This window comes from Triticum urartu, chromosome 7 (genome assembly GCF_003073215.2).
Source record: "Triticum urartu cultivar G1812 chromosome 7, Tu2.1, whole genome shotgun sequence".
Lineage (NCBI taxonomy): Eukaryota > Viridiplantae > Streptophyta > Magnoliopsida > Poales > Poaceae > Triticum > Triticum urartu.
The window spans coordinates 232665571-232679446 of NC_053028.1; positions in this window are offsets into that span (position 1 = coordinate 232665571).

Sequence of the window (13876 nt, forward strand, 5' to 3'; positions counted from 1 at the left end):
TAGCAATATAATAGATATGGCCTCGGAACACGGAGACCGAAGGTCCAGCGTTGAATCATATAGTAGATATGATCAACATAATTGATGTTTCACCATTGAACTACCCCATCTCATGTGATGATTCGACATGGTTAGTTGATTTGGATCACGTGATCACTTAGAGGGATTAGAGGGATGTCTATCTAAGTGGGAGTTTCTTAAGTTAATATGATTAATTGAACTTTAATTTATCATGAACTTAGTCCTGGTAGTATATCATATCTATGTTGTAGATCAATAGCTCGCGTTTTAGCTCCCCTGTTTTATTTGATATGTTCCTAAGAAAAACTAAGTTGAAAGATGTTAGTAGCCATGATTGCGGATTGGATCCGTTGATCTGAGGTTTATCCTCATTGCTGCATTAGAAGAATTATGTCTTTGATGCACCGCTAGGTGACCAAATCTATTGCAGGAGCAGATGCAGATGTTATTGAAACAATTTGGCTAGCTCATATGATGGCTACTTGATAGTTTAGTGCACCATGATTAAACGGCTTAGAATCGGGACTTCAAAGACGTTTTGAACGTCATGGACCATATGAGATGTTCCAGGAGTTGAAGTTAATATTTCAAGCAAATACCCGAGTTGAGAGATATGAAGTCTCCAACAAGTTCTATAGCTAAAAGATGGAGGAGAATAGCTCAAGCCAGTGAACATGTGCTCAGATTTGTCTGGGTACTACAATCACTTGAATCAAGTGGGAGTCAATCTTCCAGATAAAATAGTGATGACAGGATTCTCTAGTCACCATCACCAAGTTAGAACTTCGTGATGAACTATGATATGCAAGGGATAACGGAAACGATTCCCAAGCTCTTCGTAATGCTGAAATCGACGAAGGTAGAAATCAAGAAAAAATATCAAGTGTTTGATGGTAGACAAGGCACTAGTTTCAAGAAAAGGGCAAAGGAAGAAGGGGAAATTCAGAAGAACGGCGAGCAAGTTGCTGCTCAAGTGAAGAAGCCCAAGTCTGTCCTAAGCCCGAGACTAAGTGCTTTCTACTACAAAGGGACTGTCACTGGAAGCGGAACTTCCCCAAGTATTTGCAGATAAGAAGGATGGCAAAGTGAACAAAGGTATATTTGATATACAGATTATTGATGTGTATTTTACTAGTGTTCATAGCAACCCCTCGGTATTTGATACTGGTTCAGTTGCTAAGAGTAGTACTCGAAACGGGAGTTGCCATAATGAACATAGACTAGTTAAGGGTGAAGTGACGATGTGTGTTGGAAGTGGTTCCAAGATTGATATGATCATCATCGCACACTCCTATACTTTTGGGATTAGTGTTGAACCTAAATAAGTATTATTTTGTGTTTGTGTTGAGCATTGAATATGATTTGATCATGTTTATGCAATACGTTATTCATTTAAGTAAGAGAATAAATTGTTGTTCTGTTTACATGAATAAAACCTTATATGGTTACACACCCAATGAAAATGGTCATTGGATCTCGATCGTAGTGATACACATATTCATAATATTGAACCAAAAGATGCACAGTTAATAATGATGGTGCATTTATTTGTGGCACTGCCGTTTAGGTCATATTTGGTGTAAAGCGCATGAAGAAAAATCCATGCTGATGGGCTTTGGAATCACTTGATTATGAATCAGTTGATGCCTTGCCGAACCATGCCTCATGGGCAAGATGACTAAGACTCGTTCTCCGGACAATGGAGCGAGCAACAGATTTGTTGGAAATCATACATACTGATGTATGTGGTCCGATGAATATGAGGCTCGTGGCAGGTATCATATTTTCTGATCTTCACAGATGATTTGAGTAGATATGAGTATATCTTTGATGAAACACAAAGTCTGAAACATTTGAAAAGTTCAAAGAATTCAGAGTGAAGTGGAGAATCATCATAACAAAAATAAAAGTTTCTACGATATGATCGCAGAAGTAAATATTTGAGTACGAGGTTTGGCCTTTAGTTAAAACAATGTGAAATAGTTTCACTACTCACGCCACCTGGACACCACATCATAATGGTGTGTCCGAACGTCATAACCATACTTTATTAGATATGGTGCGATCCTATGATGTCTCTTACCGATCTACCACTATCGTTTTGGGTTATGCATTAGAGACAGCTGCATTCACGTTAAATAGGGCACCATCTAAATCCGTTGAGATGACACCGTATAAACTATGGTTTGGCAAGAAACTAAGCTGTCGTTTCTTAAAGTGAGGTTGCAATGATTATGTGGAAAAGTTTCAACCTGATAAGCTCTAACCCAAATCGAGAAGTGCGTCTTCATAGGATACCGAAAAGAAAATGTTGGGTACACCTCTATCACAGATCGAAGGCAATATATTCGTTGCTTTGAATGGATCCTTTCTAGAAAAGGAGTTTCTCTCGAAAGAGTGAGTTGGAGGAAAGTAGAACTTGATGAGGTAACTGTACCTTACTCCCTTATTGGAAAGTACTTCATCACAGAAATCTGTTCCTGTGACTACTACACCGATTTAGTGAGGAAGCTAATGATGATGATCATGTAACTTCAGATCAAGTTACTACCGAACCTCGTAGGTAATCTCTAGTGAGATCCGCACCAGAGTGGTACGTAATCCGAATGGCTTGAGGCCATGAAATCTGAGATGAGATCCATATGAGAACAAAGTATGGACTTTGATTTACTTGCCCATGATCAGCGAGCCATTGAGATTAAATGGATCTTCAAGAGGAAGATGGACGCTGATAGTAGTGTTACTATCTACAAAAGCCTAGAATTGTCGCAAAGGTTTTCGACAAGTTCAAGGTGTTGACTACGATGAGAGTTTCTCACTCGTATCTATGCTTAAGTCTGTCCAAATCATGTTAGCAATTGCCGCATTTTATGAAATCTGGCAATGGATAACAAAACTGCATTCCTTAATAGATTTATTAAAGAAGAGTTGTATATGATGCACCAGAAGGTTTTGTCAATCCTAAAGGTACTAACAAAATATACAAGCTCCAGCGATCCATCTATGGACTGTGCAAGCATCTCGGAGTTGGAATATACGCTTGATAGTTGATCAAGCATATAGTTTTATAGAGACTTGCGTGAAGCCTGTATTTACAGAAAGTGAGTGGGAGCACTACAGCATTCTGATAAGTATATGTGAAAGACATATTGTTGATCGGAGATAACGTAGAATTATTCTGCAAGCATAAAGGAATGTTTGAAAGGAGTTTTCCAAAGAAAGACCTCGGTGAAGCTGCTTACATATGATCATCAAGATCTATAGAGATAGATCCATTATGCTTTGATAAGTTTTTCAATGAGTACATACCTTGACAAGATTTGAAGTAGTTTCAAAATGGAACAGTCAAAAAGAGTCTTGCCTGTGTTACAGGTGTGGAAGTTGAGTAAGACTCAAAAACCGACCACGGCAGAAGATAGAGAGAGAATGAAAGTCATTCCCTATGCCTCAGCCATAGGTTTCTATAAAGTATGGCCATGCTGTGTACCAGACCTATTGTATACCCTGCCCTGAGTTTTGGCAAAGGAGTACAATAGTGATCTAGGAGTAGATCACTAGACATTGGTCAAAATTATCCTTAGTGGAATAAGATATGTTTCTCGATTATGGAGGTGACAAAAGGTTCGTCGTAAAGGGTTACGTCGATGCAAGTTTTGACACTGATCAGATGACTCTAAGTCTCAGTCTGGATACATATTGAAAGTGGAGCAATTAGCTAAGAGGTAAGCTCCATGCAGAGCATTGTTGACATAGAAATTTTTCAAAATACTTACGGATCTGAATGTGGCAGAACCGTTGAACTTAAACTTTCTCTCAACAAGCAAAACATGATCACACCTCAGTACTCTTTGGGTGTTAATCACATAGCGATGTAACTAGATTATTGACTCTAGTAAACCCTTTGGTGTTGGTCACATGTCGATGTGAACTATGGGTGTTAATCACATGGTGATTGAACTATTGATGTTAAATCACATGACAATGTGAACTAGATTATTGACTCTAATGCAAGTGGGAGACTGAAGGAAATATGCTTCCGGTCTACGAGGGTACGTAGACAATACTCTCCCCTCTCATTGCTATGCATCACCATGATCTTGCGTGTGCATAGGAAAATTTTGAAATTACTACGTTCCCCAACAATAAACGCCCACGATTTGTCCCCCTTCTAGCCGACGCGTGGCCAAACTAGCCGGGCGGGAAGTTTGTGCGGTAAACTGCGCAGTAGCGCGGGAACAGGCTCACCGGTGATACATTTGGCGCCTCTTCGAGCCCACGCATGCGGTGCGGTGTTGTAAACCGTGCACTGGAATCCTCCGCTATGAACGTCGTGACAAGACGTGACGATTACAGGCCGGCCGGCCCCCATTTATTACAGTGGCCATTTAACCCTTGTGTCTCTTCAACCTTTTGATCGCGCCCCACCATTGCAAGAAGCACACACACCACAAGAAATTCTTAGAGGGTATCCTGCGCGGCTCCAATGGCGCTCCGAGCGGCTGCCGACGATGAGCAGTAGTTCATCATGCGTGCCGTGGTGGACACCCACAGCAGTTCATGGACCTCTCGGTGGTGTACACCAACGACCCGGTCTGGGTGGAGCAATCCATCCACATCATGGAGCTATTGCTTGCCAAGGATAAGTACAAGGTGGTCGGGTTCGACCTCGAGTACTCCCGCGCTCGTGTCGGGTCTTGTCCCAAGGTCGTCGTCGCCTAGATGTGCGTGCGCCACCACATCCTCGTCTACCACTACTGTCTGGCCACAAGGCCTTGTGAGTGTTTTGCGAGGTTTGTCAACAGCCCCTACTACATGTTCGCTACGGTGGACATCACCAATGATATAAAGGCGCTCAAGAATTCATGCATTGCCTGCTAGAATCTTGTCGACATCCATGACCAATACAAGATCTGGGGTAGCAAGGAGCATGAGAAGGACTCACTGGTTCACCTCGCCGAGGCCATCATCGACCCCTACTACAGAGACATGAAGGATTTATGCAACAAGGACAAGCATGCATGGCACTCGGCCTGGATGGAGAAACTCGACAAAGCTCACGTTGTGTACGCGGCCAAGGAGGCGTACACGAGCTACGACATGTATATGCAGATTGTTGACTTGAGGAAGTGCCTCCTTCCCCAAAACGGCCAGGGATCCAGCCGGAAGCAGAGCAATGGCAAGCGTCGTCGCAACAATAAGTAGATGATGAGATCCTCGTTTCTCCTACTTTAGTATGCATGTAATTGCTTACTTTGGTGTGTGGAAATGTTATGTGTGTAGTCACTTGTGTAATTATATGATTAATTTGGTTATGCAATGCTGTCTTTTTAAGTATATATGTTGATGCTCTGTAGACAAAGCATAGATGTTGGGCGGACAAAGAAATCACATCGCACACGGACTAAACAATGGAACCCGTCGGTGATGTTTTCATCAATCACTCACAATTGTATACCAGCAATCATTTGCTCACAACACATACGGCTTGGTAGCAGTAATCGTCTATGTTGTTATCAGTCTCCGCACACGTTTCCGATTACAGACCTGTTTGTCACGTATCACACACATCTTGTTAAGTTGAACCGTTTCTGTTCTCTTGTCTCAACGCAAGTAGTTCATCAGAGTGAAGCGCATGCCATATATCCCACACACCTTGATCTAGCTGACCATTTCTTTTGTGTTGCCTAATCACAAACAGTTTCATCCGAGTGAACCATATGCTATATATCGCACACACCTTCATCTGGCTGCCCGTTTCTTTTGTTCCTCCTCATCGCAAACATTTAATTGAACTGAACCGTATGCCCTGCATCACACACGCAATTAAAATCTGAACCGTGTTTGATGCATCCTCCATCGCAAACTTTTTGCACCTTTTTGACGAGTTTTTTACACCACCATTTGTGATTATTGCATCGCACATAGTTTCGTCGAAGGGTCTCTGATCGTAGTGTCGCGTTAGCAGCATCCTGTAGTACTGATGAGAAGGTCGAGCATAATTTTTTTGAATAATAATTTCTCTTGAGAGCTCATGATTGGGGCATGAATATAACATTGACTTAAGCCTCCCCCAAGCTTGAGTTTTGCCTATTTCAGTCTTCCGTAGAAAAGGAATATCAAACGGAATCCAAACAGAATGACACCTTCGCGAGGATCATTTTTGGAACAAATGTGATCCAGGAGACTTGGAGTGGACATCAAGGAAGCAGCGAGGCAGCCACGAGGTAGGGAGGCACCCCCCCACCCTCGTGGGCCCCTCGCAGCTCCACCGACCTACTTATTTCGCCTATATATACTCTTATACCCTTAAACCTTTGAGGAGAGCCACAAAACACCTTTTCCACCGCCGCAACCTTCTGTACCTGTGAGATCCCATCTTGGGGCCTTTTCCGGTGATCTGTCGGAGGGGGATTCGATCACGGAGGGCTTCTACATCAACACCATAGCCTCTCTAATGATGTGTGAGTAGTTTACCACAGACCTTCGGGTCCATAGTTATTAGCTAGATGGCTTCTTCTCTCTCTTTGGATCTCAATACAAAGTTCTCCTCGATCTTCTTGGAGATTGATACGTCTCCAACGTATCTGTAATTTTTGATTGTTCCATACTATTATATTATCAACCTTCGATGTTTTATATGCATTTATATGCTATTTTATATGATTTCTGGGACTAACCTATTAACCTAGAGCCCAGTGCCAGTTTATTTTTTTCGTTGTTTTTGAGTATCGCAAAAAAGGAAAATCAAACGGAGTCCGATTGACCTAAAACTTAATGAAAATTATTTTTGGACCAGAAGAAGGATACAGAGTAAAAGAGTTGGGCCAGAAGAGTCCCGGGCTGCCCAAGAGGGTGGGGGCGCGCCCCCTGCCTCGTGGACAGCCCGGAGACCCCTCTGACTTGTCCCCGACTCCAACACCTCTTATATAACCCAAAACTTCCAGAAAGAAACCTAGATCAGGAGTTCCGCCGCCAGAAGCCTCCATAGCCACCGAAAACCAATCTAGACCCGTTCCGGCACCCTGCCGGAGGGGGGAATCCCTCTTTGATGGCCATCTTCATCATCCCGGCACTCTCCATGATGAGGAGGGAGTAGTTCTCTCTCGGGGCTGAGGGTATGTACCAGTAGCTATGTGTTTGATCTCTCTCTCTCTCTCTCTCTCTCGTGTTCTTGAGTCGGCACGATCTTGATGTATCGCGAGCTTTGCATTTTATTTGGATCTTATGATTTTTCTCCTCCTCCACTCTCTTGCGATGAATTGAGTTTTCCCTTTGAAGTTATCTTATCAGATTGATTTGAGAACACTTGATGTATGTCTTGCATGTGCTTATCTGTGGTGACAATGGGATATCATGTGATCCACTTCATGTATGTTTTGGTGATCAACTTACGAGTTCCGTGACCTCGTGAACTTATGCATAGGGGTTGGCACACGTTTTCATCTTGACTCTCCGGTAGAAACTTTGGGGCACTCTTTGAAATTCTGTGTGTTGGTTGAATAGATGAATCTGAGATTGTGTGATGCATATCGTATAATCATATCCACGGATACTTGAGGTGACATTGGAGTATCTAGGTGACATTAGGGTTTTGGTTGATTTGTGTCTTAAGGTGTTATTCTAGTACGAACTCTATGATAGATTGGTTAGAAAGGATAACTTTGAGGTGGTTTCGTACCCTACCATAATCTCTTAGTTTGTTCTCCGCTATTAGTGACTTTGGAGTGACTCTTTGTTGCATGTTGAGGGATAGTTATATGATCCAATTATGTTATTATTGTTGAGAGAACTTGCACTAGTGAAAGTATGAACCCTAGGCCTTGTTTCCTAGCATTGCAATACCGTTTGTGCTCACTTTTACCACTTGCTACCTTGCAGTTTTATATTTTCAGATTACAAAAAACCTATATCTACCATCCATATTGCACCTTTATCACCATGTCTTCGCCGAACTAGTGCACCTATACAATTTACCATTGCATTGGGTGTGTTGGGGACACAAGAGACTCTTTGCTATTTGGTTGCAGGGTTGTTTGAGAGAGACCATCTTCATCTTATGCCTCCCATGGATTGATAAACCTTAGGTCATCCACTTGAGGGAAATTTGCTACTGTCCTACAAACCTCTGCACTTGGAGGCCCAACAACGTCTACAAGAAAAAGGTTGTGTAGTAGACACTACTAGGAAAAGTCCTACTAGTGGCGCACCTGTTATGCCTACTAATGACGCACTACAGGTGCGCCACTACTAGCACGCCATTAGTATTTTTTACTAATGGCGCACCTGTGGTGCGCCATTAGTATCTGGTATACTAATGGCGCACCATGCAGTGCGCCATTAGTATAGCCCATGGTGCGCCATTAGTATGCCTCCCAGGGGGCCATATTTGAAGGAAATATGCCCTAGAGGCAATACTAAAGTTATTATTTATTTCCTTATTTCATGATAAATGTTTATTATTCATGCTAGAATTGTATTAACCGGAAAAATAATACATGTGTGAATACATAGACAAACAGAGTGTCACTAGTATGCCTCTACTTGACTAGATCGTTAATCAAAGATGGTTATGTTTCCTAACCATAGACAAAGAGTTGTTATTTGATTAACGAGGTCACATCAATAGTTGAATGATCTGATTGACATGACCCATTCCATTAGCTTAGCACCCGATCGTTTAGTATGTTGCTATTGCTTTCTTCATGACTTATACATGTTCCTATGACTATGAGATTATGCAACTCCCGTTTGCCGGAGGAACACTTTGGGTGCTACCAAACGTCACAACGTAACTGGGTGATTATAAAGGAGCATTACAGGTGTCTCCAAAGGTAGATGTTGGGTTGGCGTATTTCGAGATTAGGATTTTTCACTCCGATTGTCGGAGAGGTATCTCTGAGCCCTCTCGGTAATGCACATCACATAAGCCTTGCAAGCATTGCAACTAATGAGTTAGTTGCGAGATGATGTATTACGGAACGAGTAAAGAGACTTGACGGTAACGAGATTGAACTAGGTATTGGATACCGACGATCGAATCTCGGGCAAGTAACATACCGATGACAAAGGGAACAACGTATGTTGTTATGCGGTCTGACCGATAAAGATCTTCGTAGAATATGTAGGAGCCAATATGGGCATCCAGGTCCCGCTATTGGTTATTGACCGGAGACGTGTCTCGGTCATGTCTACATTGTTCTCGAACCCGTAGGGTCCGCACGCTTAAGGTTACGATGACAGTTATATTATGAGTTTATGCATTTTGATGTACCGAAGGTTGTTCGGAGTCCCGGATATGATCACGGACATGACGAGGAGTCTCAAAATGGTCGAGACGTAAAGATTGATATATTGGAAGCCTATGTTTGGATATCGGAAGTGTTCCGGGTGAAATCGGGATTTTACCGGAGTACCGGGAGGTTACCGGAACCCCCCGGGAGCTATATGGGCCTTAGTGGGCTTTAGTGGAAAGGAGAAAGGGGCAGCCCAAGGTGGCTGTGCGCCTCTCCCCTTCCCCTAGTCCTATTAGGAGTAGGAGAGGTGGCCGGCCCTCTCTCTCTCTTTCCCTCCCCCCCCGAGGAATCCTATTCCAACTAGGATTTGGGGGGGGAATCCTACTCCCGGAGGGAGTAGGACTCTCCTGGCGCGCCCCTTGTGGCCGGCCAGCCTCCCCCCCTTTGGTCCTTGATATACTGAGGTAGAGGCACCCTAGAACACACAAGTTGATCCACGTGATCGTCCCTTAGCCGTGTGCGGTGCCCCCTGCCACCATATTCCACCTCGGTCATACCGTTGTAGTGCTTAGGCGAAGCCCTGCGTCGGTAGAACATCATCATCGTCACCACGCCGTCGTGCTGACGGAACTCATCCCCGAAGCTTTGCTGGATCGGAGCCCGGGGAGCGTCATCGAGCTGTACGTGTGCTAAGAACTCGGAGGTGCCGGAGTAACGGTGCTTGGATCGGTCGGATCGGGAAGACGTACGACTACTTCCTCTACGTTGTGTCAACGCTTCCGTAGTCGGTCTGCGTGGGTACGTAGACAACACTCTCCCCTCTCGTTGCTGTGCATCACCATGATCTTGCGTGTGCGTAGGAATTTTTTTGAAATTACTACGAAACCCAACAATATTTACCCATGTGCTTTGGCATACTAATGGCGCACTTGTGGATGATGCGCCATTAGTGTGCTCTGGCTTACTAATGGCGCACTATGTGGTGGTGCGCCACTAGTATGAATATTAGGGATTTTTTTTATTTTCTGATATTTTCACAGGTTACAAAATATATTATTGGACATAATATAGCTAGCACCACACAGCAACAGCAGATTCATCAAATACAATAGAAGATTAGTCTCCGAATACAATTCATCATATTAGTCTCCGAATTTAAAATACCGAACAAAGTTAGAACATTAAAAGTCTTGAAACCGCGAGTAGCGAGTTTGTCTTCACATTACAAGTCGATATCGATCATCTAAACTACCATCACATAGAAGAGAGCTGCGGTCATCACGATGAGCATAATCGCGATGAAACTGGTCTTCATCCGGTTCCTCCAACGCTCCCTCCTCTCTCCCGCTAGATAGCGCGCGTATCTAACTTCCGCCTCCGCCCTAGTGGTGTACCCTTTGTAACTGTTACCGCTGAAATGGTGAACCTGTCTCCGACACTCCTCCCAGTCATCGTAGACTCCGGGAACCTTACCCTTGTACATGACATACGACGGCATCTCTATGCACTAGCCAAACAAAATGTTAGTAGCAATTCACAGACAATACATAAGCAATATATAAGTATGCAACAAAAGGATCAGAAGAGAAAAGCAACACATTAATAGCATCGATTACATCTAAGTTGAACGACTGCCCAAACCAAAGAGACATACAAGTTCATTAAAGTTTAATTACAACATGAGCCAATCGATGTTTCAGAACTACACATAGCATCACTACTTTCGACTCGACTCAAGGGACCGGAGCGTGGATGAAGCCGCCGTCTCTCGTGATGGTCATGAAATCGCAGGCGTTTTCAGCCTGCATTTGTAGCGTTGTGTCTATCTCACTGTTGGACGGTTGATTTCTAAGGTTGAACTGCCTCGAGGTACGAAGGACATCTTGATGGATGATTTCCGCAAACTCCGACTGGATGCGAAAGAATTCTTGTCTGATGTCCGCGTCCTGGATTGCCGACAAGCTCGCGGCCCAATCTTTGAGATTATTTGGTAGCAGAAGGTGATTATGGTCCCGTACGATTGCCCGCATGTGATGGAGGGCGTAGTAGGCATCCTTCTGACCGCCAGGCGGCTGCTTGACGCAGCAGAACGTCGTATTGTGGGTGAACACGTGCTTGCCGTACTTACGAACTGGCCTGGTGAAGGTGCCTCTAGATTTGGCGTAGCCGGGGAGAACATCATCAAGAACTTTCTTGATATTTGTGTAGTCTTTCTTCGATTGATGGTCCGAGTCAAAATACGTGGCCATGGAATATTTTGGGCTTAAGAGGATGAGTGTGCAATGTGTGCCACTGCACAAAACACGGAATGTTTGAAAAAAATGATCAAAATCTAAGAAATCATATGTTACGGGGCGTTTGAGGGGACGACTTACTCGGGAAAGTAAGGCACGAGGAAGTTATCCTTATCTGGGTTTTCCAGAATGGCGCCTTCGAGGTAAGAACTCGGGACTTGCCGGTCCCCAGCGCTGCCCAAGATCTTGGCACGCATGTAGAAGGGGTCGACTATCACGATGTCCGGGGTCTTGTCTCTAATGATCCACATCTCCATACTCAGAGAAAATAGCCGAACGAAGGTGTAGTGCAGCGGATGAAGGTTAAACATAGCGAAGATGTCATCAAACTGCAGGACGATCGTACCCCTGATGGAGTTATCCACAAAGCCATTGCCCTATGGCACCTTGGCCACAAAAACCGGGTATGCCACATCATTCTCTCTGAGACGCTGCTTCTCCAAAGAAAGAACACTGTCATGCAGACTCCGCATAGCACCAGTTGCAGCATTGAGCATATTAGCCAGTAGCATCGGCCTACCCGCCACATGCACCCTCCTCGAGATATCCTTAGGTAAAGGTGGCCCGTCCTGAGCATAGATCGTACTCGGTGCCGGCTGGCTCGCACCCTTGTTACTCTTTTCCCGTCCCTTCTTCTTCTACTGTAATGGGACCGAGTTCTGCTCACAGATCGCCTTCTTGAGTGTGTTGGGGCTGATAATATTTCGCACCTCGGCTATCTGAGGCTCGGTGAAGTCGGCAGCTGGAGGTGTCTCCTGAGAACTGAACGCCAGACGACGCCTGTTGCAATTGGGTTTCTCCGTGGAACCAGCTAGATCGCGATCGTCTTTTGTAGGGTTGGGTTCTTGAGAAGGAGTCCCCAAGAATTCCTCATCGTACCCATGTTCGGCAAAGTACTTATCGACGTTGGTAAATGTACCGTCGTCGTTGTCGTCGTCGTCCGGATCCTGTGCCATATGCATGTTCGGATCCTGTGCCATAGGGATGTCCGGCATGTCCGGTAGCGTTGCGGCGGTCTTGCCATGGCTTGGCGCCGGCACGACTGGCGGTGTTGTCTTTGGGGTGGTGTCCCCCGCCCCCAAACGAATCTGGCTCTTCAGCCAAAGCAGGGGCCAGCTTAGGCAGGCGCTGAGGGTCATCAGATCATCTTCATCGGCCCCGGCGGGTCGAATCGGAGGTAACAACTTGTCGTAGCCTGGCAGCACCCGAACCAGTTGAACCCTATACACGGTGGGTGGCATCGGATTACCGTGGAACACGGGGTTGCCCGGCTGAATGATTTTGCCCTTGGCGACATCGACCAACTCGTCGTTCACGAAGTGCAGGAGAGTGCACGGAATGTCGGCAGCGCCCTGCGAAAACATGTAGGGCGTCAGGGATGCCCAGTCAAAGGCAAGGAGATGAAGTCCTCGGCCGAGAGGCTTAATTAGTTACCCTGATGATGGCGTCGAGCTCGGCTAATGTCGAGGCACCGCCAACGGCGGGCGTGCAACTGACGGAGGGGCCGCTTGCTGCCGAGGTGCCGAATGGCGTACACCCGGGTGCATTAAGCTCCAATGCCCATGCCGGCATCGGAGACACCAATACCGCCTCCGCCGGAGACACCAATGGCGCCGCCTGCGCATTGTGCGAGTTGCTGGCTGTGAAGCTGGGAATCGGGGGCGGCTCCTGTTGGCCGCCCGCAATCCACGTCGCCAACCCATGAATCAAGGTAGGCATAATGCCGGTGAGCGTCGATCTCAGTTGTTGTTGCACATGCTCTTGGACAATCTCTGGAATCCGCGCCACTTGTGCCTTGAGTTCTTGAACCTCGCGCGACTGGCTTTCTGAGCTGGTCTTTCTCTCCTTTCGCCCACCAGCGTTATAGTATGACGACCATTTTGTGGACAAGCCTTTGCCGGCCACACGACCAGCTGACAACGGCTTACTGAGCTTATCCTTGTTTTTCGTTACGTTCAACGCCCTATTTAGAGTGTTGTCCGAAGGGGTGCTCTGAGACGACCCCGCGCTACTGCTTTCAGTCTCCTGCGCCAGAACAAGCTCAAGCGCCCTGGTCTTCGGATCCGTGGTAAGCTCCTTTGTTACCGGGTCCTCCTTGTACCGGGCCCTGACATAGTTCTTGGTCTGCTTGTCACGGTATTTCTCGAAGCAGGGTGGTAGGCCTTGCTCGGCACGCTCCGCGTCCTCCTTGTCCCATATAGGCTCCGCCACTCTGTAACCGCCGGGACCGAGTTTGTGTTCCCCTAAGTTAAACTCCCACATTTCTTCCCCCCACTGACTTGATTCAGAGGTTGCGCTGCTCTCGCACTTGATCTTGAACTCCTTGTA